This window comes from Hyla sarda, chromosome 4 (genome assembly GCF_029499605.1).
Source record: "Hyla sarda isolate aHylSar1 chromosome 4, aHylSar1.hap1, whole genome shotgun sequence".
NCBI classification, from domain to species: Eukaryota; Metazoa; Chordata; class Amphibia; order Anura; family Hylidae; genus Hyla; species Hyla sarda.
The window spans coordinates 20,688,105-20,714,394 of NC_079192.1; the positions used below are offsets into that span (position 1 = coordinate 20,688,105).

The 26,290-nt window shown below is 40.8% G+C and overlaps 33 non-coding genes across 33 annotated transcripts; all 33 read right to left on the reverse strand.

Annotated features, from left to right (window-relative positions):
- Nucleotides 1–106: 106 nt before the first annotated feature.
- TRNAS-UGA (transfer RNA serine (anticodon UGA)) lies at nucleotides 107–188 on the reverse strand. Its single transcript has one exon. It is a non-coding gene; the product is annotated as a tRNA-Ser (tRNA).
- Nucleotides 189–859: 671 nt separating this feature from the next.
- On the reverse strand, nucleotides 860–941 carry TRNAS-UGA (transfer RNA serine (anticodon UGA)). The gene has a single exon. It is a non-coding gene; the product is annotated as a tRNA-Ser (tRNA).
- A 673-nt stretch (nucleotides 942–1,614) lies between these two features.
- Nucleotides 1,615–1,696, reverse strand: TRNAS-UGA (transfer RNA serine (anticodon UGA)). The gene has a single exon. It is a non-coding gene; the product is annotated as a tRNA-Ser (tRNA).
- A 539-nt stretch (nucleotides 1,697–2,235) lies between these two features.
- On the reverse strand, nucleotides 2,236–2,449 carry TRNAL-UAA (transfer RNA leucine (anticodon UAA)). Its single transcript has 2 exons — nucleotides 2,413–2,449; nucleotides 2,236–2,280 (listed from the first exon to the last, which is right to left on the reverse strand). It is a non-coding gene; the product is annotated as a tRNA-Leu (tRNA).
- A 670-nt stretch (nucleotides 2,450–3,119) lies between these two features.
- On the reverse strand, nucleotides 3,120–3,201 carry TRNAS-UGA (transfer RNA serine (anticodon UGA)). The gene has a single exon. It is a non-coding gene; the product is annotated as a tRNA-Ser (tRNA).
- Nucleotides 3,202–3,872: 671 nt separating this feature from the next.
- Nucleotides 3,873–3,954, reverse strand: TRNAS-UGA (transfer RNA serine (anticodon UGA)). Its single transcript has one exon. It is a non-coding gene; the product is annotated as a tRNA-Ser (tRNA).
- A 673-nt stretch (nucleotides 3,955–4,627) lies between these two features.
- TRNAS-UGA (transfer RNA serine (anticodon UGA)) lies at nucleotides 4,628–4,709 on the reverse strand. The gene has a single exon. It is a non-coding gene; the product is annotated as a tRNA-Ser (tRNA).
- Nucleotides 4,710–5,380: 671 nt separating this feature from the next.
- Nucleotides 5,381–5,462, reverse strand: TRNAS-UGA (transfer RNA serine (anticodon UGA)). The gene has a single exon. It is a non-coding gene; the product is annotated as a tRNA-Ser (tRNA).
- Nucleotides 5,463–6,135: 673 nt separating this feature from the next.
- TRNAS-UGA (transfer RNA serine (anticodon UGA)) lies at nucleotides 6,136–6,217 on the reverse strand. Its single transcript has one exon. It is a non-coding gene; the product is annotated as a tRNA-Ser (tRNA).
- A 539-nt stretch (nucleotides 6,218–6,756) lies between these two features.
- On the reverse strand, nucleotides 6,757–6,970 carry TRNAL-UAA (transfer RNA leucine (anticodon UAA)). The gene is made up of 2 exons: nucleotides 6,934–6,970; nucleotides 6,757–6,801 (listed from the first exon to the last, which is right to left on the reverse strand). It is a non-coding gene; the product is annotated as a tRNA-Leu (tRNA).
- Nucleotides 6,971–7,640: 670 nt separating this feature from the next.
- On the reverse strand, nucleotides 7,641–7,722 carry TRNAS-UGA (transfer RNA serine (anticodon UGA)). The gene has a single exon. It is a non-coding gene; the product is annotated as a tRNA-Ser (tRNA).
- A 671-nt stretch (nucleotides 7,723–8,393) lies between these two features.
- TRNAS-UGA (transfer RNA serine (anticodon UGA)) lies at nucleotides 8,394–8,475 on the reverse strand. The gene has a single exon. It is a non-coding gene; the product is annotated as a tRNA-Ser (tRNA).
- Nucleotides 8,476–9,148: 673 nt separating this feature from the next.
- Nucleotides 9,149–9,230, reverse strand: TRNAS-UGA (transfer RNA serine (anticodon UGA)). The gene has a single exon. It is a non-coding gene; the product is annotated as a tRNA-Ser (tRNA).
- A 664-nt stretch (nucleotides 9,231–9,894) lies between these two features.
- Nucleotides 9,895–9,976, reverse strand: TRNAS-UGA (transfer RNA serine (anticodon UGA)). The gene has a single exon. It is a non-coding gene; the product is annotated as a tRNA-Ser (tRNA).
- Nucleotides 9,977–10,647: 671 nt separating this feature from the next.
- On the reverse strand, nucleotides 10,648–10,729 carry TRNAS-UGA (transfer RNA serine (anticodon UGA)). The gene has a single exon. It is a non-coding gene; the product is annotated as a tRNA-Ser (tRNA).
- A 671-nt stretch (nucleotides 10,730–11,400) lies between these two features.
- On the reverse strand, nucleotides 11,401–11,482 carry TRNAS-UGA (transfer RNA serine (anticodon UGA)). The gene has a single exon. It is a non-coding gene; the product is annotated as a tRNA-Ser (tRNA).
- A 673-nt stretch (nucleotides 11,483–12,155) lies between these two features.
- On the reverse strand, nucleotides 12,156–12,237 carry TRNAS-UGA (transfer RNA serine (anticodon UGA)). The gene has a single exon. It is a non-coding gene; the product is annotated as a tRNA-Ser (tRNA).
- Nucleotides 12,238–12,776: 539 nt separating this feature from the next.
- TRNAL-UAA (transfer RNA leucine (anticodon UAA)) lies at nucleotides 12,777–12,990 on the reverse strand. The gene is made up of 2 exons: nucleotides 12,954–12,990; nucleotides 12,777–12,821 (listed from the first exon to the last, which is right to left on the reverse strand). It is a non-coding gene; the product is annotated as a tRNA-Leu (tRNA).
- Nucleotides 12,991–13,660: 670 nt separating this feature from the next.
- Nucleotides 13,661–13,742, reverse strand: TRNAS-UGA (transfer RNA serine (anticodon UGA)). Its single transcript has one exon. It is a non-coding gene; the product is annotated as a tRNA-Ser (tRNA).
- A 671-nt stretch (nucleotides 13,743–14,413) lies between these two features.
- On the reverse strand, nucleotides 14,414–14,495 carry TRNAS-UGA (transfer RNA serine (anticodon UGA)). Its single transcript has one exon. It is a non-coding gene; the product is annotated as a tRNA-Ser (tRNA).
- Nucleotides 14,496–15,166: 671 nt separating this feature from the next.
- On the reverse strand, nucleotides 15,167–15,248 carry TRNAS-UGA (transfer RNA serine (anticodon UGA)). The gene has a single exon. It is a non-coding gene; the product is annotated as a tRNA-Ser (tRNA).
- A 664-nt stretch (nucleotides 15,249–15,912) lies between these two features.
- On the reverse strand, nucleotides 15,913–15,994 carry TRNAS-UGA (transfer RNA serine (anticodon UGA)). The gene has a single exon. It is a non-coding gene; the product is annotated as a tRNA-Ser (tRNA).
- Nucleotides 15,995–16,667: 673 nt separating this feature from the next.
- On the reverse strand, nucleotides 16,668–16,749 carry TRNAS-UGA (transfer RNA serine (anticodon UGA)). Its single transcript has one exon. It is a non-coding gene; the product is annotated as a tRNA-Ser (tRNA).
- A 673-nt stretch (nucleotides 16,750–17,422) lies between these two features.
- TRNAS-UGA (transfer RNA serine (anticodon UGA)) lies at nucleotides 17,423–17,504 on the reverse strand. The gene has a single exon. It is a non-coding gene; the product is annotated as a tRNA-Ser (tRNA).
- Nucleotides 17,505–18,175: 671 nt separating this feature from the next.
- TRNAL-UAA (transfer RNA leucine (anticodon UAA)) lies at nucleotides 18,176–18,257 on the reverse strand. Its single transcript has one exon. It is a non-coding gene; the product is annotated as a tRNA-Leu (tRNA).
- A 1,424-nt stretch (nucleotides 18,258–19,681) lies between these two features.
- Nucleotides 19,682–19,763, reverse strand: TRNAS-UGA (transfer RNA serine (anticodon UGA)). The gene has a single exon. It is a non-coding gene; the product is annotated as a tRNA-Ser (tRNA).
- A 671-nt stretch (nucleotides 19,764–20,434) lies between these two features.
- On the reverse strand, nucleotides 20,435–20,516 carry TRNAS-UGA (transfer RNA serine (anticodon UGA)). The gene has a single exon. It is a non-coding gene; the product is annotated as a tRNA-Ser (tRNA).
- A 1,013-nt stretch (nucleotides 20,517–21,529) lies between these two features.
- On the reverse strand, nucleotides 21,530–21,611 carry TRNAS-UGA (transfer RNA serine (anticodon UGA)). The gene has a single exon. It is a non-coding gene; the product is annotated as a tRNA-Ser (tRNA).
- A 671-nt stretch (nucleotides 21,612–22,282) lies between these two features.
- On the reverse strand, nucleotides 22,283–22,364 carry TRNAS-UGA (transfer RNA serine (anticodon UGA)). The gene has a single exon. It is a non-coding gene; the product is annotated as a tRNA-Ser (tRNA).
- Nucleotides 22,365–23,034: 670 nt separating this feature from the next.
- Nucleotides 23,035–23,116, reverse strand: TRNAS-UGA (transfer RNA serine (anticodon UGA)). The gene has a single exon. It is a non-coding gene; the product is annotated as a tRNA-Ser (tRNA).
- Nucleotides 23,117–24,136: 1,020 nt separating this feature from the next.
- Nucleotides 24,137–24,218, reverse strand: TRNAS-UGA (transfer RNA serine (anticodon UGA)). Its single transcript has one exon. It is a non-coding gene; the product is annotated as a tRNA-Ser (tRNA).
- A 673-nt stretch (nucleotides 24,219–24,891) lies between these two features.
- TRNAS-UGA (transfer RNA serine (anticodon UGA)) lies at nucleotides 24,892–24,973 on the reverse strand. Its single transcript has one exon. It is a non-coding gene; the product is annotated as a tRNA-Ser (tRNA).
- Nucleotides 24,974–25,993: 1,020 nt separating this feature from the next.
- TRNAS-UGA (transfer RNA serine (anticodon UGA)) lies at nucleotides 25,994–26,075 on the reverse strand. The gene has a single exon. It is a non-coding gene; the product is annotated as a tRNA-Ser (tRNA).
- Nucleotides 26,076–26,290: the final 215 nt, after the last annotated feature.

Here is a 26,290-nt window from a genome sequence, read left to right on the forward strand (position 1 = left end):
CGGGAAAACCCCATTGCAAAATGAGTGTTGTTTTACTTAGCTCTCAAAACTTCTTTTGCTTGAACTTTCAATTGCAAGGTTTAATCTTTCAAAATATAGAGCCTAGCGCTGTGAATAGGATTTAAACCCATGCGGGGAGACCCCATTGGATTTCAAGTCCAACGCCTTAACCACTCGGCCATCACAGCTTTCTCGGAAGTTGCATTTCTCTGATGTCTCTGATTTCTGCAGTGTCTCCCATGTCTACTGGGTCCTTCAGTTTAGGGCTTTAGGATTGATTGTTGGATTTTGTTTCTGATTGCCTACTGAGCTTTTGGTTTGGGCTCTTTGTCACTGTCTGTTACAGTTGCCTATTTGAAGGTCAGACCTGAGGTTTCCGAGAATGAAGGAGGAAACGGATATGCTGTCAGGAAAACATACAGTGTTATTTTTTAGGTTTCATATGTATAAAGTTTAGGAGATATATTTTTGGGATAATTCCCATGAAATATTCTACGGAGGACAGGATTTGAAGTTTGAAAGGGGGATCTTATTGGATTTCTTCTCCACTTGGTCATCACATAACTCTTTACATATTTCTTACCATTTTAACCAGAAGGAAGAGATAGGGTAGGTCCAGAGGGTGGATGTGAAAGGCTTTCTTTACATTACTTATACATCCCCTCACTATTGAGTTTGGACAATCTTGCTCTCACCAGATTTCTCTCCCTCAGCGCATAAAATACACCGCTGTAAACAGGATTTGAACCTGTGCGGGAAAACCCCATTGCATAATGAGTGTTGTTTTACTTAGCTCTCAAAACTTCTTTTGCTTGAACTTTCAATTGCAAGGTTTAATCTTTCAAAATGAAGAGCCTAGCGCTGTGAACAGGATTTGAACCTATGCGGGGAGACCCCATTGGATTTCAAGTCCAACGCCTGAACCACTCGGCCATCACAGCTTTCTCTGAAGTTGCATTTCTCTGATGTCTCTGATTTCTGCAGTGTCTCCCATGTCTACTGGGTCCTTCAGTTTAGGGCTTTAGGATTGATTGTTGGATTTTGTTTCTGATTGCCTACTGAGCTTTTGGTTTGGGCTCTTTGTCACTGTCTGTTACAGTTGCCTATTGAAAGGTCAGACCTGAGGTTTCCGAGAATGAAGGAGGAAACGGATATGCTGTCAGGAAAACATACAGTGTTATTTTTTAGGTTTCATATGTATAAAGTTTAGGAGATATATTTTTTTGGGATAATTCCCATGAAATATTCTACGGAGCACAGGATTTGAAGTTTGAAAGGGGGATCTTATTGGATTTCTTGTCCACTTGGTCATCACATAACTCTTTACATATTTCTTACCATTTTAACCAGAAGGAAGAGATAGGGTAGGTCCAGAGGGTGGATGTGAAAGGCTTTTATTACATTACTTATACATCCCCTCACTATTGAGTTTGGGCAATCTTGCTCTCACCAGATTTCTCTCCCTCGGCGCATAAAATACACCGCTGTAAACAGGATTTGAACCCGTGCGGGAAAACCCCATTGCAAAATGAGTGTTGTTTTACTTAGCTCTCAAAACTTCTTTTGCTTGAGCTTTCAATTGCAAGGTTTAATCTTTCAAAATATAGAGCCTAGCGCTGTGAACAGGATTTGAACCTATGCGGGGAGACCCCATTGGATTTCAAGTCCAACGCCTTAACCACTCGGCCATCACAGCTTTCTCGGAAGGTGCATTTCTCTGATGTCTCTAATTTCTGCAGTGTCTCCCATGTCTACTGGGTCCTTCAGTTTAGGGCTTTAGGATTGATTGTTGGATTTTGTTTCTGATTGCCTACTGAGCTTTTGGTTTGGGCTCTTTGTCACTGTCTGTTACAGTTGCCTATTGAAAGGTCAGACCTGAGGTTTCCGAGAATGAAGGAGGAAACGGATATGCTGTCAGGAAAACATACAGTGTTATTTTTTAGGTTTCATATGTATAAAGTTTAGGAGATATATTTTTGGGATAATTCCCATGAAATATTCTACGGAGGACAGGATTTGAAGTTTGAAAGGGGGATCTTATTGGATTTCTTGTCCACTTGGTCATCACATAACTCTTTACATATTTCTTACCATTTTAACCTGAAGGAAGAGATAGGGTAGGTCCAGAGGGTGGATGTGAAAGGCTTTCTTTACATTACTTATACATCCCCTCACTATTGAGTTCGGGCAATCTTGCTCTCACCAGATTTCTCTCCCTCGGCGCATAAAATACACCGCTGTAAACAGGATTTGAACCTGTGCGGGAAAACCCTATTGCATAATGAGTGTTGTTTTACTTAGCTCTCAAAACTTCTTTTGCTTGAACTTTCAATTGCAATTTTTAATATTTCAAAATATAGAGCCTAGCACTGTGAACAGGATTTGAAACTGTGCGGGGAGACTCCATTGGACTTTAAGTCCAACGCCTTAACCACTCGGCCATCACAGCTTTCTCGGACGTTGCATTTCTCCGATGTCTCTGATTTCTGCAGTGTCTTCCATGTCTACTGGGTCCTTCAGTTTAGGGCTTTAGGATTGATTGTTGGATTATGTTTCTGATTGCCTACTGAGCTTTTGGTTTGGGCTCTTTGTCACTGTCTGTTACAGTTGCCATTGAAAGGTCAGACCTGAGGTTTCCGAGAATGAAGGAGGAAACGAATATGCTGTCAGGAAAACATGCAGTGTTATTTTTTAGGTTTCATATGTATAAAGTTTAGGAGATATATTTCTGGGATAATTCCCATGAAATATTCTATGGAGGAAAGGATTTGAAGTTTGAAAGGGGGATCTCATTGCATTTCTTGTCCACTTGGCCATCACATAACTCTTTACATATTACTTAGCATTTTAACCTGAAGGAAGAGATAGGGCAGGTCTAGAGGGTGTAAGTGAAAGGCTTTCTTTACATTACTTATACATCCCCTCACTATTGAGTTCGGGCAATCTTGCTCTCACCAGATTTCTCTCCCTCGGCGCATAAAATACACAGCTGTAAACAGAATTTGAACCTGTGCGGGAAAACCCCATTGCAAAATGAATGTTGTTTTACTTAGCTCTCAAAACTTCTTTTGCTTGAACTTTCAATTGCAAGGTTTAATCTTTCAAAATATAGAGCCTAGCGCTGTGAATAGGATTTGAACCTATGCGGGGAGACCCCATTGGATTTCAAGTCCAACGCCTTAACCACTCGGCCATCACAGCTTTCTCGGAAGTTGCATTTCTCTGATGTCTCTGATTTCTGCAGTGTCTCCCATGTCTACTGGGTCCTTCAGTTTAGAGCTTTAGGATTGATTGTTGGATTTTGTTTCTGATTGCCTACTGAGCTTTTGGTTTGGGCTCTTTGTCACTGTCTGTTACAGTTGCCTATTTGAAGGTCAGACCTGAGGTTTCCGAGAATGAAGGAGGAAACGGATATGCTGTCAGGAAAACATACAGTGTTATTTTTTAGGTTTCATATGTATAAAGTTTAGGAGATATATTTTTGGGATAATTCCCATGAAATATTCTACGGAGGACAGGATTTGAAGTTTGAAAGGGGGATCTTATTGGATTTCTTCTCCACTTGGTCATCACATAACTCTTTACATATTTCTTACCATTTTAACCAGAAGGAAGAGATAGGGTAGGTCCAGAGGGTGGATGTGAAAGGCTTTCTTTACATTACTTATACATCCCCTCACTATTGAGTTTGGGCAATCTTGCTCTCACCAGATTTCTCTCCCTCAGCGCATAAAATACACCGCTGTAAACAGGATTTGAACCTGAGCGGGAAAACCCCATTGCATAATGAGTGTTGTTTTACTTAGCTCTCAAAACTTCTTTTGCTTGAACTTTCAATTGCAAGGTTTAATCTTTCAAAATGAAGAGCCTAGCGCAGGGAACAGGATTTGAACCTATGCGGGGAGACCCCATTGGATTTCAAGTCCAACGCCTGAACCACTCGGCCATCACAGCTTTCTCTGAAGTTGCTTTTCTCTGATGTCTCTGATTTCTGCAGTGTCTCCCATGTCTACTGGGTCCTTCAGTTTAGGGCTTTAGGATTGATTGTTGGATTTTGTTTCTGATTGCCTACTGAGCTTTTGGTTTGGGCTCTTTGTCACTGTCTGTTACAGTTGCCTATTGAAAGGTCAGACCTGAGGTTTCCGAGAATGAAGGAGGAAACGGATATGCTGTCAGGAAAACATACAGTGTTATTTTTTAGGTTTCATATGTATAAAGTTTAGGAGATATATTTTTTTGGGATAATTCCCATGAAATATTCTACGGAGCACAGGATTTGAAGTTTGAAAGGGGGATCTTATTGGATTTCTTGTCCACTTGGTCATCACATAACTCTTTACATATTTCTTACCATTTTAACCAGAAGGAATAGATAGGGTAGGTTCAGAGGGTGGATGTGAAAGGCTTTTATTACATTACTTATACATCCCCTCACTATTGAGTTTGGGCAATCTTGCTCTCACCAGATTTCTCTCCCTCGGCGCATAAAATACATAGCTGTAAACAGGATTTGAACCCGTGCGGGAAAACCCCATTGCAAAATGAGTGTTGTTTTACTTAGCTCTCAAAACTTCTTTTGCTTGAGCTTTCAATTGCAAGGTTTAATCTTTCAAAATATAGAGCCTAGCGCTGTGAACAGGATTTGAACCTATGCGGGGAGACCCCATTGGATTTCAAGTCCAACGCCTTAACCACTCGGCCATCACAGCTATCTCGGAAGGTGCATTTCTCTGATGTCTCTGATTTCTGCAGTGTCTCCCATGTCTACTGGGTCCTTCAGTTTAGGGCTTTAGGATTGATTGTTGGATTTTGTTTCTGATTGCCTACTGAGCTTTTGGTTTGGGCTCTTTGTCACTGTCTGTTACAGTTGCCTATTGAAAGGTCAGACCTGAGGTTTCCGAGAATGAAGGAGGAAACGGATATGCTGTCAGGAAAACATACAGTGTTATTTTTTAGGTTTCATATGTATAAAGTTTAGGAGATATATTTTTGGGATAATTCCCATGAAATATTCTACGGAGGACAGGATTTGAAGTTTGAAAGGGGGATCTTATTGGATTTCTTCTCCACTTGGTCATCACATAACTCTTTACATATTTCTTACCATTTTAACCAGAAGGAAGAGATAGGGTAGGTCCAGAGGGTGGATGTGAAAGGCTTTCTTTACATTACTTATACATCCCCTCACTATTGAGTTTGGACAATCTTGCTCTCACCAGATTTCTCTCCCTCAGCGCATAAAATACACCGCTGTAAACAGGATTTGAACCTGTGCGGGAAAACCCCATTGCATAATGAGTGTTGTTTTACTTAGCTCTCAAAACTTCTTTTGCTTGAACTTTCAATTGCAAGGTTTAATCTTTCAAAATGAAGAGCCTAGCGCTGTGAACAGGATTTGAACCTATGCGGGGAGACCCCATTGGATTTCAAGTCCAACGCCTGAACCACTCGGCCATCACAGCTTTCTCTGAAGTTGCATTTCTCTGATGTCTCTGATTTCTGCAGTGTCTCCCATGTCTACTGGGTCCTTCAGTTTAGGGCTTTAGGATTGATTGTTGGATTTTGTTTCTGATTGCCTACTGAGCTTTTGGTTTGGGCTCTTTGTCACTGTCTGTTACAGTTGCCTATTGAAAGGTCAGACCTGAGGTTTCCGAGAATGAAGGAGGAAACGGATATGCTGTCAGGAAAACATACAGTGTTATTTTTTAGGTTTCATATGTATAAAGTTTAGGAGATATATTTTTTTGGGATAATTCCCATGAAATATTCTACGGAGCACAGGATTTGAAGTTTGAAAGGGGGATCTTATTGGATTTCTTGTCCACTTGGTCATCACATAACTCTTTACATATTTCTTACCATTTTAACCAGAAGGAAGAGATAGGGTAGGTCCAGAGGGTGGATGTGAAAGGCTTTTATTACATTACTTATACATCCCCTCACTATTGAGTTTGGGCAATCTTGCTCTCACCAGATTTCTCTCCCTCGGCGCATAAAATACACCGCTGTAAACAGGATTTGAACCCGTGCGGGAAAACCCCATTGCAAAATGAGTGTTGTTTTACTTAGCTCTCAAAACTTCTTTTGCTTGAGCTTTCAATTGCAAGGTTTAATCTTTCAAAATATAGAGCCTAGCGCTGTGAACAGGATTTGAACCTATGCGGGGAGACCCCATTGGATTTCAAGTCCAACGCCTTAACCACTCGGCCATCACAGCTTTCTCGGAAGGTGCATTTCTCTGATGTCTCTAATTTCTGCAGTGTCTCCCATGTCTACTGGGTCCTTCAGTTTAGGGCTTTAGGATTGATTGTTGGATTTTGTTTCTGATTGCCTACTGAGCTTTTGGTTTGGGCTCTTTGTCACTGTCTGTTACAGTTGCCTATTGAAAGGTCAGACCTGAGGTTTCCGAGAATGAAGGAGGAAACGGATATGCTGTCAGGAAAACATACAGTGTTATTTTTTAGGTTTCATATGTATAAAGTTTAGGAGATATATTTTTGGGATAATTCCCATGAAATATTCTACGGAGGACAGGATTTGAAGTTTGAAAGGGGGATCTTATTGGATTTCTTGTCCACTTGGTCATCACATAACTCTTTACATATTTCTTACCATTTTAACCTGAAGGAAGAGATAGGGTAGGTCCAGAGGGTGGATGTGAAAGGCTTTCTTTACATTACTTATACATCCCCTCACTATTGAGTTCGGGCAATCTTGCTCTCACCAGATTTCTCTCCCTCGGCGCATAAAATACACCGCTGTAAACAGGATTTGAACCTGTGCGGGAAAACCCTATTGCATAATGAGTGTTGTTTTACTTAGCTCTCAAAACTTCTTTTGCTTGAACTTTCAATTGCAATTTTTAATATTTCAAAATATAGAGCCTAGCACTGTGAACAGGATTTGAAACTGTGCGGGGAGACTCCATTGGACTTTAAGTCCAACGCCTTAACCACTCGGCCATCACAGCTTTCTCGGACGTTGCATTTCTCCGATGTCTCTGATTTCTGCAGTGTCTTCCATGTCTACTGGGTCCTTCAGTTTAGGGCTTTAGGATTGATTGTTGGATTATGTTTCTGATTGCCTACTGAGCTTTTGGTTTGGGCTCTTTGTCACTGTCTGTTACAGTTGCCATTGAAAGGTCAGACCTGAGGTTTCCGAGAATGAAGGAGGAAACGAATATGCTGTCAGGAAAACATGCAGTGTTATTTTTTAGGTTTCATATGTATAAAGTTTAGGAGATATATTTCTGGGATAATTCCCATGAAATATTCTATGGAGGAAAGGATTTGAAGTTTGAAAGGGGGATCTCATTGCATTTCTTGTCCACTTGGCCATCACATAACTCTTTACATATTACTTAGCATTTTAACCTGAAGGAAGAGATAGGGCAGGTCTAGAGGGTGTAAGTGAAAGGCTTTCTTTACATTACTTATACATCCCCTCACTATTGAGTTCGGGCAATCTTGCTCTCACCAGATTTCTCTCCCTCGGCGCATAAAATACACAGCTGTAAACAGAATTTGAACCTGTGCGGGAAAACCCCATTGCAAAATGAATGTTGTTTTACTTAGCTCTCAAAACTTCTTTTGCTTGAACTTTCAATTGCAAGGTTTAATCTTTCAAAATATAGAGCCTAGCGCTGTGAATAGGATTTGAACCTATGCGGGGAGACCCCATTGGATTTCAAGTCCAACGCCTTAACCACTCGGCCATCACAGCTTTCTCGGAAGTTGCATTTCTCTGATGTCTCTGATTTCTGCAGTGTCTCCCATGTCTACTGGGTCCTTCAGTTTAGAGCTTTAGGATTGATTGTTGGATTTTGTTTCTGATTGCCTACTGAGCTTTTGGTTTGGGCTCTTTGTCACTGTCTGTTACAGTTGCCTATTTGAAGGTCAGACCTGAGGTTTCCGAGAATGAAGGAGGAAACGGATATGCTGTCAGGAAAACATACAGTGTTATTTTTTAGGTTTCATATGTATAAAGTTTAGGAGATATATTTTTGGGATAATTCCCATGAAATATTCTACGGAGGACAGGATTTGAAGTTTGAAAGGGGGATCTTATTGGATTTCTTCTCCACTTGGTCATCACATAACTCTTTACATATTTCTTACCATTTTAACCAGAAGGAAGAGATAGGGTAGGTCCAGAGGGTGGATGTGAAAGGCTTTCTTTACATTACTTATACATCCCCTCACTATTGAGTTTGGGCAATCTTGCTCTCACCAGATTTCTCTCCCTCAGCGCATAAAATACACCGCTGTAAACAGGATTTGAACCTGAGCGGGAAAACCCCATTGCATAATGAGTGTTGTTTTACTTAGCTCTCAAAACTTCTTTTGCTTGAACTTTCAATTGCAAGGTTTAATCTTTCAAAATGAAGAGCCTAGCGCAGGGAACAGGATTTGAACCTATGCGGGGAGACCCCATTGGATTTCAAGTCCAACGCCTGAACCACTCGGCCATCACAGCTTTCTCTGAAGTTGCTTTTCTCTGATGTCTCTGATTTCTGCAGTGTCTCCCATGTCTACTGGGTCCTTCAGTTTAGGGCTTTAGGATTGATTGTTGGATTTTGTTTCTGATTGCCTACTGAGCTTTTGGTTTGGGCTCTTTGTCACTGTCTGTTACAGTTGCCTATTGAAAGGTCAGACCTGAGGTTTCCGAGAATGAAGGAGGAAACGGATATGCTGTCAGGAAAACATACAGTGTTATTTTTTAGGTTTCATATGTATAAAGTTTAGGAGATATATTTTTTTGGGATAATTCCCATGAAATATTCTACGGAGCACAGGATTTGAAGTTTGAAAGGGGGATCTTATTGGATTTCTTGTCCACTTGGTCATCACATAACTCTTTACATATTTCTTACCATTTTAACCAGAAGGAATAGATAGGGTAGGTTCAGAGGGTGGATGTGAAAGGCTTTTATTACATTACTTATACATCCCCTCACTATTGAGTTTGGGCAATCTTGCTCTCACCAGATTTCTCTCCCTCGGCGCATAAAATACATAGCTGTAAACAGGATTTGAACCCGTGCGGGAAAACCCCATTGCAAAATGAGTGTTGTTTTACTTAGCTCTCAAAACTTCTTTTGCTTGAGCTTTCAATTGCAAGGTTTAATCTTTCAAAATATAGAGCCTAGCGCTGTGAACAGGATTTGAACCTATGCGGGGAGACCCCATTGGATTTCAAGTCCAACGCCTTAACCACTCGGCCATCACAGCTATCTCGGAAGGTGCATTTCTCTGATGTCTCTGATTTCTGCAGTGTCTCCCATGTCTACTGGGTCCTTCAGTTTAGGGCTTTAGGATTGATTGTTGGATTTTGTTTCTGATTGCCTACTGAGCTTTTGGTTTGGGCTCTTTGTCACTGTCTGTTACAGTTGCCTATTGAAAGGTCAGACCTGAGGTTTCCGAGAATGAAGGAGGAAACGGATATGCTGTCAGGAAAACATACAGTGTTATTTTTTAGGTTTCATATGTATAAAGTTTAGGAGATATATTTTTGGGATAATTCCCATGAAATATTCTACGGAGGACAGGATTTGAAGTTTGAAAGGGGGATCTCATTGGATTTCTTGTCCACTTGGCCATCACATAACTCTTTACATATTTCTTAGCATTTTAACCTGAAGGAAGAGAGGTCCAGAGGGTGGAAGTGAAAGGCTTTCTTTACATTACTTATACATCCCCTCACTATTGAGTTCGGACAATCTTGCTCTCACCAGATTTCTCTCCCTCGGCGCATAAAATACACAGCTGTAAAAAGAATTTGAACCTGTGCGGGAAAACCCCATTGCAAAATGAGTGTTGTTTTACTTAGCTCTCAAAACTTCTTTTGCTTGAACTTTCAATTGCAAGGTTTAATCTTTCAAAATATAGAGCCTAGCGCTGTGAACAGGATTTGAACCTATGTGGGGAAACCCCATTGGATTTCAAGTCCAGCGCCTTCACCACTCGGCCATCACAGCTTTCTCGGAAGGTGCATTTCTCCGATGTCTCTGATTTCTGCAGTGTCTCCCATGTCTACTGGGTCCTTCAGTTTAGGGCTTTAGGATTGATTGTTGGATTATGTTTCTGATTGCCTACTGAGCTTTTGGTTTGGGCTCTTTGTCACTGTCTGTTACAGTTGCCTATTGAAAGGTCAGACCTGAGGTTTCCGAGAATGAAGGAGGAAATGGATATGCTGTCAGGTAAACACACAGTGTTATTTTTTAGTTTTCATATGTATAAAGTTTAGGAGATTCATTTTTGGGAAAATTCCCATGAAATATTCTACGGAGGACAGGATTTGAAGTTTGAAAGGGGGATCTCATTGGATTTCTTGTCCACTTGGCCATCACACAACTCTTTACATATTTCTTACCATTTTAACCTGAAGGAAGAGATAGGGTAGGTCCAGAGGGTGGATGTGAAAGGCTTTCTTTACATTACTTATACATCCCCTCACTATTGAGTTCGGGCAATCTTGCTCTCACCAGATTTCTCTCCCTCGGTGCATAAAATAAACAGCTGTAAACAGAATTTGAACCTGTGCAGGAAAACCCCATTGCAAAATGAGTGTTGTTTTACTTAGCTCTCAAAACTTCTTTTGCTTGAACTTTCAATTGCAAGGTTTAATCTTTCAAAATATAGAGCCTAGCGCTGTGAATAGGATTTGAACCTATGCGGGGAGACCCCTTTGGATTTCAAGTCCAACGCCTTAACCACTCGGCCATCACAGCTTTCTCGGAAGTTGCATTTCTCTGATGTCTCTGATTTCTGCAGTGTCTCCCATGTCTACTGGGTCCTTCAGTTTAGGGCTTTAGGATTGATTGTTGGATTTTGTTTCTGATTGCCTACTGAGCTTTTGGTTTGGGCTCTTTGTCACTGTCTGTTACAGTTGCCTATTTGAAGGTCAGACCTGAGGTTTCCGAGAATGAAGGAGGAAACGGATATGCTGTCAGGAAAACATACAGTGTTATTTTTTAGGTTTCATATGTATAAAGTTTAGGAGATATATTTTTGGGATAATTCCCATGAAATATTCTACGGAGGACAGGATTTGAAGTTTGAAAGGGGGATCTTATTGGATTTCTTCTCCACTTGGTCATCACATAACTCTTTACATATTTCTTACCATTTTAACCAGAAGGAAGAGATAGGGTAGGTCCAGAGGGTGGATGTGAAAGGCTTTCTTTACATTACTTATACATCCCCTCACTATTGAGTTTGGGCAATCTTGCTCTCACCAGATTTCTCTCCCTCGGCGCATAAAATACACCGCTGTAAACAGGATTTGAACCTGTGCGGGAAAACCCCATTGCATAATGAGTGTTGTTTTACTTAGCTCTCAAAACTTCTTTTGCTTGAACTTTCAATTGCAAGGTTTAATCTTTCAAAATGAAGAGCCTAGCGCTGTGAACAGGATTTGAACCTATGCGGGGAGACCCCATTGGATTTCAAGTCCAACGCCTGAACCACTCGGCCATCACAGCTTTCTCTGAAGTTGCATTTCTCTGATGTCTCTGATTTCTGCAGTGTCTCCCATGTCTACTGGGTCCTTCAGTTTAGGGCTTTAGGATTGATTGTTGGATTTTGTTTCTGATTGCCTACTGAGCTTTTGGTTTGGGCTCTTTGTCACTGTCTGTTACAGTTGCCTATTGAAAGGTCAGACCTGAGGTTTCCGAGAATGAAGGAGGAAACGGATATGCTGTCAGGAAAACATACAGTGTTATTTTTTAGGTTTCATATGTATAAAGTTTAGGAGATATATTTTTTTGGGATAATTCCCATGAAATATTCTACGGAGCACAGGATTTGAAGTTTGAAAGGGGGATCTTATTGGATTTCTTGTCCACTTGGTCATCACATAACTCTTTACATATTTCTTACCATTTTAACCAGAAGGAAGAGATAGGGTAGGTCCAGAGGGTGGATGTGAAAGGCTTTTATTACATTACTTATACATCCCCTCACTATTGAGTTTGGGCAATCTTGCTCTCACCAGATTTCTCTCCCTCGGCGCATAAAATACACCGCTGTAAACAGGATTTGAACCCGTGCGGGAAAACCCCATTGCAAAATGAGTGTTGTTTTACTTAGCTCTCAAAACTTCTTTTGCTTGAGCTTTCAATTGCAAGGTTTAATCTTTCAAAATATAGAGCCTAGCGCTGTGAACAGGATTTGAACCTATGCGGGGAGACCCCATTGGATTTCAAGTCCAACGCCTTAACCACTCGGCCATCACAGCTTTCTCGGAAGGTGCATTTCTCTGATGTCTCTGATTTCTGCAGTGTCTCCCATGTCTACTGGGTCCTTCAGTTTAGGGCTTTAGGATTGATTGTTGGATTTTGTTTCTGATTGCCTACTGAGCTTTTGGTTTGGGCTCTTTGTCACTGTCTGTTACAGTTGCCTATTGAAAGGTCAGACCTGAGGTTTCCGAGAATGAAGGAGGAAACGGATATGCTGTCAGGAAAACATACAGTGTTATTTTTTAGGTTTCATATGTATAAAGTTTAGGAGATATATTTTTGGGATAATTCCCATGAAATATTCTACGGAGGACAGGATTTGAAGTTTGAAAGGGGGATCTTATTGGATTTCTTGTCCACTTGGTCATCACATAACTCTTTACATATTTCTTACCATTTTAACCTGAAGGAAGAGATAGGGTAGGTCCAGAGGGTGGATGTGAAAGGCTTTCTTTACATTACTTATACATCCCCTCACTATTGAGTTCGGGCAATCTTGCTCTCACCAGATTTCTCTCCCTCGGCGCATAAAATACACCGCTGTAAACAGGATTTGAACCTGTGCGGGAAAACCCTATTGCATAATGAGTGTTGTTTTACTTAGCTCTCAAAACTTCTTTTGCTTGAACTTTCAATTGCAATTTTTAATATTTCAAAATATAGAGCCTAGCACTGTGAACAGGATTTGAAACTGTGCGGGGAGACTCCATTGGACTTTAAGTCCAACGCCTTAACCACTCGGCCATCACAGCTTTCTCGGACGTTGCATTTCTCCGATGTCTCTGATTTCTGCAGTGTCTTCCATGTCTACTGGGTCCTTCAGTTTAGGGCTTTAGGATTGATTGTTGGATTATGTTTCTGATTGCCTACTGAGCTTTTGGTTTGGGCTCTTTGTCACTGTCTGTTACAGTTGCCATTGAAAGGTCAGACCTGAGGTTTCCGAGAATGAAGGAGGAAACGAATATGCTGTCAGGAAAACATGCAGTGTTATTTTTTAGGTTTCATATGTATAAAGTTTAGGAGATATATTTCTGGGATAATTCCCATGAAATATTCTATGGAGGAAAGGATTTGAAGTTTGAAAGGGGGATCTCATTGCATTTCTTGTCCACTTGGCCATCACATAACTCTTTACATATTACTTAGCATTTTAACCTGAAGGAAGAGATAGGGCAGGTCTAGAGGGTGTAAGTGAAAGGCTTTCTTTACATTACTTATACATCCCCTCACTATTGAGTTCGGGCAATCTTGCTCTCACCAGATTTCTCTCCCTCGGCGCATAAAATACACAGCTGTAAACAGAATTTGAACCTGTGCGGGAAAACCCCATTGCAAAATGAGTGTTGTTTTACTTAGCTCTCAAAACTTCTTTTGCTTGAACTTTCAATTGCAAGGTTTAATCTTTCAAAATATAGAGCCTAGCGCTGTGAATAGGATTTGAACCTATGCGGGGAGACCCCATTGGATTTCAAGTCCAACGCCTTAACCACTCGGCCATCACAGCTTTCTCGGAAGTTGCATTTCTCTGATGTCTCTGATTTCTGCAGTGTCTCCCATGTCTACTGGGTCCTTCAGTTTAGAGCTTTAGGATTGATTGTTGGATTTTGTTTCTGATTGCCTACTGAGCTTTTGGTTTGGGCTCTTTGTCACTGTCTGTTACAGTTGCCTATTTGAAGGTCAGACCTGAGGTTTCCGAGAATGAAGGAGGAAACGGATATGCTGTCAGGAAAACATACAGTGTTATTTTTTAGGTTTCATATGTATAAAGTTTAGGAGATATATTTTTGGGATAATTCCCATGAAATATTCTACGGAGGACAGGATTTGAAGTTTGAAAGGGGGATCTTATTGGATTTCTTCTCCACTTGGTCATCACATAACTCTTTACATATTTCTTACCATTTTAACCAGAAGGAAGAGATAGGGTAGGTCCAGAGGGTGGATGTGAAAGGCTTTCTTTACATTACTTATACATCCCCTCACTATTGAGTTTGGGCAATCTTGCTCTCACCAGATTTCTCTCCCTCAGCGCATAAAATACACCGCTGTAAACAGGATTTGAACCTGAGCGGGAAAACCCCATTGCATAATGAGTGTTGTTTTACTTAGCTCTCAAAACTTCTTTTGCTTGAACTTTCAATTGCAAGGTTTAATCTTTCAAAATGAAGAGCCTAGCGCAGGGAACAGGATTTGAACCTATGCGGGGAGACCCCATTGGATTTCAAGTCCAACGCCTGAATCACTCGGCCATCACAGCTTTCTCTGAAGTTGCTTTTCTCTGATGTCTCTGATTTCTGCAGTGTCTCCCATGTCTACTGGGTCCTTCAGTTTAGGGCTTTAGGATTGATTGTTGGATTTTGTTGCTGATTGCCTACTGAGCTTTTGGTTTGGGCTCTTTGTCACTGTCTGTTACAGTTGCCTATTGAAAGGTCAGACCTGAGGTTTCCGAGAATGAAGGAGGAAACGGATATGCTGTCAGGAAAACATACAGTGTTATTTTTTAGGTTTCATATGTATAAAGTTTAGGAGATATATTTTTGGGATAATTCCCATGAAATATTCTACGGAGCACAGGATTTGAAGTTTGAAAGGGGGATCTTATTGGATTTCTTGTCCACTTGGTCATCACATAACTCTTTACATATTTCTTACCATTTTAACCAGAAGGAATAGATAGGGTAGGTCCAGAGGGTGGATGTGAAAGGCTTTTATTACATTACTTATACATCCCCTCACTATTGAGTTTGGGCAATCTTGCTCTCACCAGATTTCTCTCCCTCGGCGCATAAAATACATAGCTGTAAACAGGATTTGAACCCGTGCGGGAAAACCCCATTGCAAAATGAGTGTTGTTTTACTTAGCTCTCAAAACTTCTTTTGCTTGAGCTTTCAATTGCAAGGTTTAATCTTTCAAAATATAGAGCCTAGCGCTGTGAACAGGATTTGAACCTATGCGGGGAGACCCCATTGGATTTCAAGTCCAACGCCTTAACCACTCGCCCATCACAGCTATCTCGGAAGGTGCATTTCTCTGATGTCTCTGATTTCTGCAGTGTCTCCCATGTCTACTGGGTCCTTCAGTTTAGGGCTTTAGGATTGATTGTTGGATTTTGTTTCTGATTGCCTACTGAGCTTTTGGTTTGGGCTCTTTGTCACTGTCTGTAACAGTTGCCTATTGAAAGGTCAGACCTGAGGTTTCCGAGAATGAAGGAGGAAACGGATATGCTGTCAGGAAAACATACAGTGTTATTTTTTAGGTTTCATATGTATAAAGTTTAGGAGATATATTTTTGGGATAATTCCCATGAAATATTCTACGGAGGACAGGATTTGAAGTTTGAAAGGGGGATCTCATTGGATTTCTTGTCCACTTGGCCATCACATAACTCTTTACATATTTCTTAGCATTTTAACCTGAAGGAAGAGAGGTCCAGAGGGTGGAAGTGAAAGGCTTTCTTTACATTACTTATACATCCCCTCACTATTGAGTTCGGGCAATCTTGCTCTCACCAGATTTCTCTCCCTCGGCGCATAAAATACACAGCTGTAAAAAGAATTTGAACCTGTGCGGGAAAACCCCATTGCAAAATGAGTGTTGTTTTACTTAGCTCTCAAAACTTCTTTTGCTTGAACTTTCAATTGCAAGGTTTAATCTTTCAAAATATGGAGCCTAGCGCTTTGAACAGGATTTGAACCTATGCGGGGAGACCCCATTGGATTTCAAGTTCAACGCCTTAACCACTCGGCCATCACAGCTTTCTCGGAAGGTGCATTTCTCTGATGTCTCTGATTTCTGCAGTGTCTCCCATGTCTACTGGCTCCTTCAGTTTAGGGCTTTAGGATTGATTGTTGGATTTTGTTTCTGATTGCCTACTGAGCTTTTGGTTTGGGCTCTTTGTCACTGTCTGTTACAGTTGCCTATTGAAAGGTCAGACCTGAGGTTTCCGAGAATGAAGGAGGAAACGGATATGCTGTCAGGAAAACATACAGTGTTATTTTTTAGGTTTCATATGTATAAAGTTTAGGAGATATATTTTTTTGGGATAATTCCCATGAAATATTCTACGGAGCACAGGATTTGAAGTTTGAAAGGGGGATCTTATTGGATTTCTTGTCCACTTGGTCATCACATAACTCTTTACATATTTCTTACCATTTTAACCAGAAGGAAGAGATAGGGTAGGTCCAGAGGGTGGATGTGAAAGGCTTTTATTACATTACTTATACATCCCCTCACTATTGAGTTTGGGCAATCTTGCTCTCACCAGATTTCTCTCCCTCGGCGCATAAAATACACCGCTGTAAACAGGATTTGAACCCGTGCGGGAAAACCCCATTGCAAAATGAGTGTTGTTTTACTTAGCTCTCAAAACTTCTTTTGCTTGAGCTTTCAATTGCAAGGTTTAATCTTTCAAAATATAGAGCCTAGCGCTGTGAACAGGATTTGAACCTATGCGGGGAGACCCCATTGGATTTCAAGTTCAACGCCTTAACCACTCGGCCATCACAGCTTTCTCGGAAGGTGCATTTCTCTGATGTCTCTGATTTCTGCAGTGTCTCCCATGTCTACTGGCTCCTTCAGTTTAGGGCTTTAGGATTGATTGTTGGATTTTGTTTCTGATTGCCTACTGAGCTTTTGGTTTGGGCTCTTTGTCACTGTCTGTTACAGTTGCCTATTGAAAGGTCAGACCTGAGGTTTCCGAGAATGAAGGAGGAAACGGATATGCTGTCAGGAAAACATACAGTGTTATTTTTTAGGTTTCATATGTATAAAGTTTAGGAGATATATTTTTTTGGGATAATTCCCATGAAATATTCTACGGAGGACAGGATTTGAAGTTTGAAAGGGGGATCTTATTGGATTTCTTGTCCACTTGGTCATCACATAACTCTTTACATATTTCTTACCATTTTAACCTGAAGGAAGAGATAGGGTAGGTCCAGAGGGTGGATGTGAAAGGCTTTCTTTACATTACTTATACATCCCCTCACTATTGAGTTCGGGCAATCTTGCTCTCACCAGATTTCTCTCCCTCGGCGCATAAAATACACAGCTGTAAACAGAGTTTGAACCTGTGCGGGAAAATCCCATTGCAAAATGAGTGTTGTTTTACTTAGCTCTCAAAACTTCTTTTGCTTGAACTTTCAATTGCAAGGTTTAATCTTTCACAATATAGAGCCTAGCGCTGTGAACAGGATTTGAACCTATGCGGGGAGAACCCATTGGATTTCAAGTCCAACGCCTTAACCACTCGGCCATCACAGCTTTCTCTGAAGTTGCATTTCTCTGATGTCTCTGATTTCTGTAGTGTCTCCCATGTCTACTGGGTCCTTCAGTTTAGGGCTTTAGGATTGATTGTTGGATTTTGTTTCTGATTGCCTACTGAGCTTTTGGTTTGGGCTCTTTGTCACTGTCTGTTACAGTTGCCTATTGAAAGGTCAGACCTGAGGTTTCCGAGAATGAAGGAGGAAACGGATATGCTGTCAGGAAAACATACAGTGTTATTTTTTAGGTTTCATATGTATAAAGTTTAGGAGATATATTTTTGGGATAATTCCCATGAAATATTCTACGGAGGAAAGGATTTGAAGTTTGAAAGGGGGATCTTATTGGATTTCTTCTCCACTTGGTCATCACATAACTCTTTACATATTTCTTACCATTTTAACCAGAAGGAAAAGATAGGGTAGGTCCAGAGGGTGGATGTGAAAGGCTTTCTTTACATTACTTATACATCCCCTCACTATTGAGTTTGGGCAATCTTGCTCTCACCAGATTTCTCTCCCTCGGCGCATAAAATACACAGCTGTAAACAGGATTTGAACGTGTGCGGGAAAACCCTATTGCATAATGAGTGTTGTTTTACTTAGCTCTCAAAACTTCTTTTGCTTGAACTTTCAATTGCAATTTTTAATATTTCAAAATATAGAGCCTAGCGCTGTGAACAGGATTTGAAACTGTGCGGGGAGACTCCATTGGACTTTAAGTCCACCGCCTTAACCACTCGGCCATCACAGCTTTCTCGTAATTTGTGTTTCTCCGATGTCTCTGATTTCTGAAGTGTCTTCCATGTCTACTGGGTCCTTCAGTTTAGGGCTTTAGGATTGATTGTTAGATTATGTTTCTGATTGCCTACTGAGCTTTTGGTTTGGGCTCTTTGTCACTGTCTGTTACAGTTGCTTATTGAAAGGTCAGACCTGAGGATTCCGAGAATGAAGGAGGAAACGGATATGCTGTCAGGTAAACACACAGTGTTATTTTTTAGGTTTCATAAGCATAAAGTTTAGGAGATACATTTCTTGGAAAATTCCCATAAAATATTCTACGGAGGACAGGATTTGAAGTTTGAAAGGGGGATCTCATTGGATTTCTTGTCCACTTGGTCATCACATAACTCTTTACATATTTCTTACCATTTTAACCAGAAGGAAGAGATAGGGTAGGTCCAGAGGGTGGATATGAAAGGCTTTCTTTACATTACTTATACATCCCCTCACTATTGAGTTTGGGCAATCTTGCTCTCACCAGATTTCTCTCCCTCGGCGCATAAAATACACCGCTGTAAACAGGATTTGAACCCGTGCGGGAAAACCCCATTGCAAAATGAGTGTTGTTTTACTTAGCTCTCAAAACTTCTTTTGCTTGAACTTTCAATTGCAAGGTTTAATCTTTCAAAATATAGAGCCTAGCATTTTGAACAGGATTTGAACCTATGCGGGGAAATCCCATTGGATTTCAAGTCCAACACCTTAACCACTCTGCCATCTCAGCTTTCTCGAAAGTTGTGTGTCTCCGATGTCTCTGATTTCTGCAGTGTCTTCCATGTCTACTGGGTACTTCAGTTTAGGGCTTTAGGATTGATTGTTAGATTATGTTTCTGATTGCCTACTGAGCTTTTGGTTTGGGCTCTTTGTCACTGTCTGTTACAGTTGCCTACTGAAAGGTCAGACCTGAGGTTTCCGAGAATGAAGGAGGAAACGGATATGCTGTCAGGAAAACATACAGTGTTATTTTTTAGGTTTCATATGTATAAAGTTTAGGAGATATATTTTTGGGATAGTTCCCATGAAATATTCTACGGAGGATAGGATTTGAAGTTTGAAAGGGGGATCTTATTGGATTTCTTGTCCACTTGGTCATCACATAACTCTTTACATCTTTCTTACCATTTTAACCAGAAGGAAGAGATAGGGTAGGTCCAGAGGGTGGATGTGAAAGGCTTTCTTTACATTACTTATACATCCCCTCACTATTGAGTTAGGGCAATCTTGCTCTCACCAGATTTCTCTCCCTCGGCGCATAAAATACACAGCTGTAAACAGAATTTGAACCTGTGCGGGGAAACCCCATTGCAAAATGAGTGTTGTTTTACTTAGCTCTCAAAACTTCTTTTGCTCGAACTTTCAATTGCAAGGTTTAATCTTTCAAAATATAGAACCTAGCGCTGTGAACAGGATTTGAACCTATGCGGGGAGACGGCATTGGATTTCAAGTCCAACGCCTTAACCACCCGGCCATCACAGCTTTCTCGGAATTTGTGTTTCTCCGATGTCTCTGATTTCTGCAGTGTCTTCCATGTCTACTGGGTCCTTCAGTTTAGGGCTTTAGGATTGATTGTTAGATTATGTTTCTGATTGCCTACTGAGCTTTTGGTTTGGGCTCTTTGTCACTGTCTGTTACAGTTGCCTATTGAAAGGTCAGACCTGAGGATTCCGAGAATGAAGGAGGAAACGGATATGCTGTCAGGTAAACACACAGTGTTATTTTTTAGGTTTCATAAGCATAAAGTTTAGGAGATACATTTCTTGGAAAATTCCCATAAAATATTCTACGGAGGACAGGATTTGAAGTTTGAAAGGGGGATCTCATTGGATCTCTTGTCCACTTGGCCATCACATAACTCTTTACATATTTTTTAGCATTTTAACCTGAAGGAAGAGATAGGGCAGGTCCAGAGGGTGGAAGTGAAAGGCTTTCTTTACATTACTTATACATCCCCTCATTATTGAGTTCAGGTAATCTTGCTCTCACCAGATTCCTCTCCCTCGGCGCATAAAATACACCGCTGTAAACAGGATTTGAACCTGTGCGGGAAAACCCCATTGCAAAATGAGTGTTGTTTTACTTAGCTCTCAAAACTTATTTTGCTTGAACTTTCAATTGCAAGGTTTAATCTTTCAAAATATAGAGCCTAGCGCTGTGAACAGGATTTGAACCTATGTGGGGAGACCCCACTAGATTTCAAGTCCAACACCTTAACCACTCGGCCATCACAGCTTTCTCGGAAGTTACATTTCTCTGATGTCTCTGATTTCTGCAGTGTCTTCCATGTCTACTGGGTCCTTCAGTTTAGGGCTTTAGGATTGATTGTTAGATTATGTTTCTGATTGCCTACTGAGCTTTTGGTTTGGGCTCTTTGTCACTGTCTGTTACAGTTGCCTATTGAAAGGTCAGACCTGAGGATTCCGAGAATGAAGGAGGAAACGGATATGCTGTCAGGTAAACATACAGTGTTATTTTTTAGGTTTCATATGCATAAAGTTTAGGAGATACATTTCTTGGAAAATTCCCATAAAATATTCTACGGAGGACAGGATTTGAAGTTTGAAAGGGGGATCTCATTGGATTTCTTGTCCACTTGGCCATCACATAACTCTTTACATATTTCTTAGCATTTTAACCTGAAGGAAGAGAGGTCCAGAGGGTTGGATTTTGATTGTTGGATTTTGTTTCTGATTGCCTACTGAGCTTTTGGTTTGGGCTCTTTGTCACTGTCTGTTACATTTGCCTATTGAAAGGTCAGACCTGAGGTTTCCGAGAATGAAGGAGGAAACCGATATGCTGTTAGGAAAACATACAGTGTTATTTTTTAGGTTTCATATGTATAAAGTGTAGGAGATATATTTTTGGGATAATTCCCATGAAATATTCTACGGAGGACAGGATTTGAAGTTTGAAAGGGGGATCTTATTGGATTTCTTGTCCACTTGGTCATCACATAACTCTTTACATATTTCTTACCATTTTAACCTGAAGGAAGAGAGGTCCAGAGGGTGGAAGTGAAAGGCTTTCTTTACATTACTTATACATCCCCTCACTATTGAGTTCGGGCAATCTTGCTCTCACCAGATTTCTCTCCCTCGGCGCATAAAATACACAGCTGTAAACAGAATTTGAACCTGTGCGGGAAAACCCCATTGCAAAATGAGTGTTGTTTTACTTAGCTCTCAAAACTTCTTTTGCTTGAACTTTCAATTGCAAGGTTTAATCTTTCAAAATAATGAGCCTAGCGCTGTGAACAGGATTTGAACCTATGTGGGGAGACCCCATTGGATTTCAAGTCCAACGCCTCAACCACTCGGCCATCACAGCTTTCTCGAAAGGTGCATTTCTCCGATGTCTCTGATTTCTGCAGTGTCTCCCATGTCTACTGGGTCCTTCAGTTTAGGGCTTTAGGATTGATTGTTGGATTATGTTTCTGATTGCCTACTGAGCTTTTGGTTTGGGCTCTTTGTCACTGTCTGTTACAGTTGCCTATTGAAAGGTCAGACCTGAGGTTTCCGAGAATGAAGGAGGAAATGGATATGCTGTCAGGTAAACACACAGTGTTATTTTTTAGTTTTCATATGTATAAAGTTTAGGAGATACATTTCTGGGAAAATTCCCATGAAATATTCTACGGAGGACAGGATTTGAAGTTTGAAAGGGGGATCTCATTGGATTTCTTGTCCACTTGGCCATCACACAACTCTTTACATATTTCTTACCATTTTAACCTGAAGGAAGAGATAGGGTAGGTCCAGAGGGTGGATGTGAAAGGCTTTCTTTACATTACTTATACATCCCCTCACTATTGAGTTCGGGCAATCTTGCTCTCACCAGATTTCTCTCCCTCGGCGCATAAAATACACAGCTATAAACAGAATTTGAACCTGTGCGGGGAAACCCCATTGCAAAATGAGTGTTGTTTTACTTAGCTCTCAAAACTTCTTTTGCTTGAACTTTCAATTGCAAGGTTTAATCTTTCAATATATAGAGCCTAGCGCTGTGAACAGGATTTGAACCTATGCGGGGAGACCCCATTGGATTTCAAGTCCAACGCCTTAACCACTCGGCCATCACAGCTTTCTCGGAAGTTGCATTTCTCTGATGTCTCTGATTTCTGCAGTGTCTCCCATGTCTACTGGGTCCTTCAGTTTAGGGCTTTAGGATTGATTGTTGGATTTTGTTTCTGATTGCCTACTGAGCTTTTGGTTTGGGCTCTTTGTCACTGTCTGTTACAGTTGCCTACTGAAAGGTCAGACCTGAGGTTTCGGAGAATGAAGGAGGAAATGGATATGCTGTCAGGAAAACATACAGTGTTATTTTTTAGGTTTCATATGTATAAAATTTAGGAGATATATTTTTGGGATAATTCCCATGAAATATTCTACGGAGGACAGGATTTGAAGTTTGAAAGGGGGATCTTATTGGATTTCTTGTCCACTTGGTCATCACATAACTCTTTACATATTTCTTACCATTTTAACCAGAAGGAAGAGATAGGGTAGGTCCAGAGGGTGGATGTGAAAGGCTTTCTTTACATTACTTATACATCCCCTCACTGTTGAGTTCGGGCAATCTTGCTCTCACCAGATTTCTCTCCCTCTGCGCATAAAATACACAGCTGTAAACAGAATTTGAACCTGTGCGGGGAACCCCATTGCAAAATTAGTGTTGTTTTACTTAGCTCTCAAAACTTCTTTTGCTTGAACTTTCAATTGCAAGGTTTAATCTTTCAAAATATAGAACCTAGCGCTGTGAACAGGATTTGAACCTGTGCGGGGAGACCGCATTGGATTTCAAGTCCAACGCCTTAACCACCAGGCCATCACAGCTTTCTCAGAATTTGTGTTTCTCCGATGTCTCTGATTTCTGCAGTGTCTTCCATGTCTACTGGGTCCTTCAGTTTAGGGCTTTAGGATTGATTGTTAGATTATGTTTCTGATTGCCTACTGAGCTTTTGGTTTGGGCTCTTTGTCACTGTCTGTTACAGTTGCCTATTGAAAGGTCAGACCTGAGGATTCCGAGAATGAAGGAGGAAACGGATATGCTGTCAGGTAAACACACAGTGTTATTTTTTAGGTTTCATAAGCATAAAGTTTAGGAGATACATTTCTTGGAAAATTCCCATAAAATATTCTACGGAGGACAGGATTTGAAGTTTGAAAGGGGGATCTCATTGGATTTCTTGTCCACTTGGCCATCACATAACTCATTACATATTTCTTAGCATTTTAACCTGAAGGAAGAGAGGTCCAGAGGGTTGGATTTTGATTGTTGGATTTTGTTTCTGATTGCCTACTGAGCTTTTGGTTTGGGCTCTTTGTCACTGTCTGTTACAGTTGCCTATTGAAAGGTCAGACCTGAGGTTTCCGAGAATGAAGGAGGAAACGGATATGCTGTCAGGAAAACATACAGTGTTATTTTTTAGGTTTCATATGTATAAAGTTTAGGAGATATATTTTTGGGATAATTCCCATGAAATATTCTACGGAGGAAAGGATTTGAAGTTTGAAAGGGGGATCTTATTGGATTTCTTCTCCACTTGGTCATCACATAACTCTTTACATATTTCTTACCATTTTAACCAGAAGGAAAAGATAGGGTAGGTCCAGAGGGTGGATGTGAAAGGCTTTCTTTACATTACTTATACATCCCCTCACTATTGAGTTTGGGCAATCTTGCTCTCACCAGATTTCTCTCCCGCGGCGCATAAAATACACAGCTGTAAACAGGATTTGAACCTGTGCGGGAAAACCCTATTGCATAATGAGTGTTGTTTTACTTAGCTCTCAAAACTTCTTTTGCTTGAACTTTCAATTGCAAGGTTTAATCTTTCAAAATGAAGAGCCTAGCGCTGTGAACAGGATTTGAACCTATACGGGGAGACCCTATTGGATTTCAAGTCCAACGCCTTAACCACTCGGCCATCACAGCTTTCTCTGAAGTTGCATTTCTCTGATGTCTCTGATTTCTGCAGTGTCTCCCATGTCTACTGGGTCCTTCAGTTTAGGGCTTTAGGATTGATTGTTGGATTTTGTTTCTGATTGCCTACTGAGCTTTTGGTTTGGGCTCTTTGTCACTGTCTGTTACAGTTGCCTATTGAAAGGTCAGACCTGAGGTTTCCGAGAATGAAGGAGGAAACGGATATGCTGTCAGGAAAACATACAGTGTTATTTTTTAGGTTTCATATGTATAAAGTTTAGGAGATATATTTTTTTGGGATAATTCCCATGAAATATTCTACGGAGCACAGGATTTGAAGTTTGAAAAGGGGATCTTATTGGATTTCTTGTCCACTTGGTCATCACATAACTCTTTACATATTTCTTACCATTTTAACCAGAAGGAAGAGATAGGGTAGGTCCAGAGGGTGGATGTGAAAGGCTTTCTTTACATTACTTATACATCCCCTCACTATTGAGTTTGGGCAATCTTGCTCTCACCAGATTTCTCTCCCTCGGCGCATAAAATACACCGCTGTAAACAGGATTTGAACCCGTGCGGGAAAACCCCATTGCAAAATGAGTGTTGTTTTACTTAGCTCTCAAAACTTCTTTTGCTTGAGCTTTCAATTGCAAGGTTTAATCTTTCAAAATATAGAGCCTAGCGCTGTGAACAGGATTTGAACCTATGCGGGGAGACCCCATTGGATTTCAAGTCCAACGCCTTAACCACTCGGCCATCACAGCTTTCTCGGAAGTTGCATTTCTCTGATGTCTCTGATTTCTGCAGTGTCTCCCATGTCTACTGGGTCCTTCAGTTTAGGGCTTTAGGATTGATTGTTGGATTTTGTTTCTGATTGCCTACTGAGCTTTTGGTTTGGGCTCTTTGTCACTGTCTGTTACAGTTGCCTATTGAAAGGTCAGACCTGAGGATTCCGAGAATGAAGGAGGAAACGGATATGCTGTCAGGTAAACACACAGTGTTATTTTTTAGGTTTCATAAGCATAAAGTTTAGGAGATACATTTCTTGGAAAATTCCCATAAAATATTCTACGGAGGACAGGATTTGAAGTTTGAAAGGGGGATCTCATTGGATTTCTTGTCCACTTGGCCATCACATTACTCATTACATATTTCTTAGCAATTTAACCTGAAGGAAGAGAGGTCCAGAGGGTTGGATTTTGATTGTTGGATTTTGTTTCTGATTGCCTACTGAGCTTTTGGTTTGGGCTCTTTGTCACTGTCTGTTACAGTTGCCTATTGAAAGGTCAGACCTGAGGTTTCCGAGAATGAAGGAGGAAACGGATATGCCGTCAGGAAAACATACAGTGTTATTTTTTAGGTTTCATATGTATAAAGTTTAGGAGATATATTTTTGGGATAATTCCCATGAAATATTCTACGGAGGACAGGATTTGAAGTTTGAAAGGGGGATCTTATTGGATTTCTTGTCCACTTGGTCATCACATAACTCTTTACATATTTCTTACCATTTTAACCTGAAGGAAGAGATAGGGTAGGTCCAGAGGGTGGAAGTGAAAGGCTTTCTTTACATTACTTATACATCCCCTCACTATTGAGTTCGGGTAATCTTGCTCTCACCAGATTCCTCTCCCTCGGCGCATAAAATACACCGCTATAAACAGGATTTGAACCTGTGCGGGAAAACACCATTGCAAAATGAGTGTTGTTTTACTTAGCTCTCAAAACTTCTTTTGCTTGAACTTTCAATTGCAAGGTTTAATCTTTCAAAATATAGAGCCTAGCGCTGTGAACAGGATTTGAACCTATGCGGGGAGACCCCATTGGATTTCAAGTCCAACGCCTTAACCACTCTGCCATCACAGCTTTCTCGAAAGTTGCGTGTCTCCGATGTCTCTGATTTCTGCAGTTTCTTCCATGTCTACTGGGTCCTTCGGTTTAGGGCTTTAGGATTGATTGTTAGATTATGTTTCTGATTGCCTACTGAGCTTTTGGTTTGGGCTCTTTGTCACTGTCTGTTACAGTTGCCTATTGAAAGGTCAGACCAGAGGTTTTCGAGAATGAAGGAGGAAACGGATATG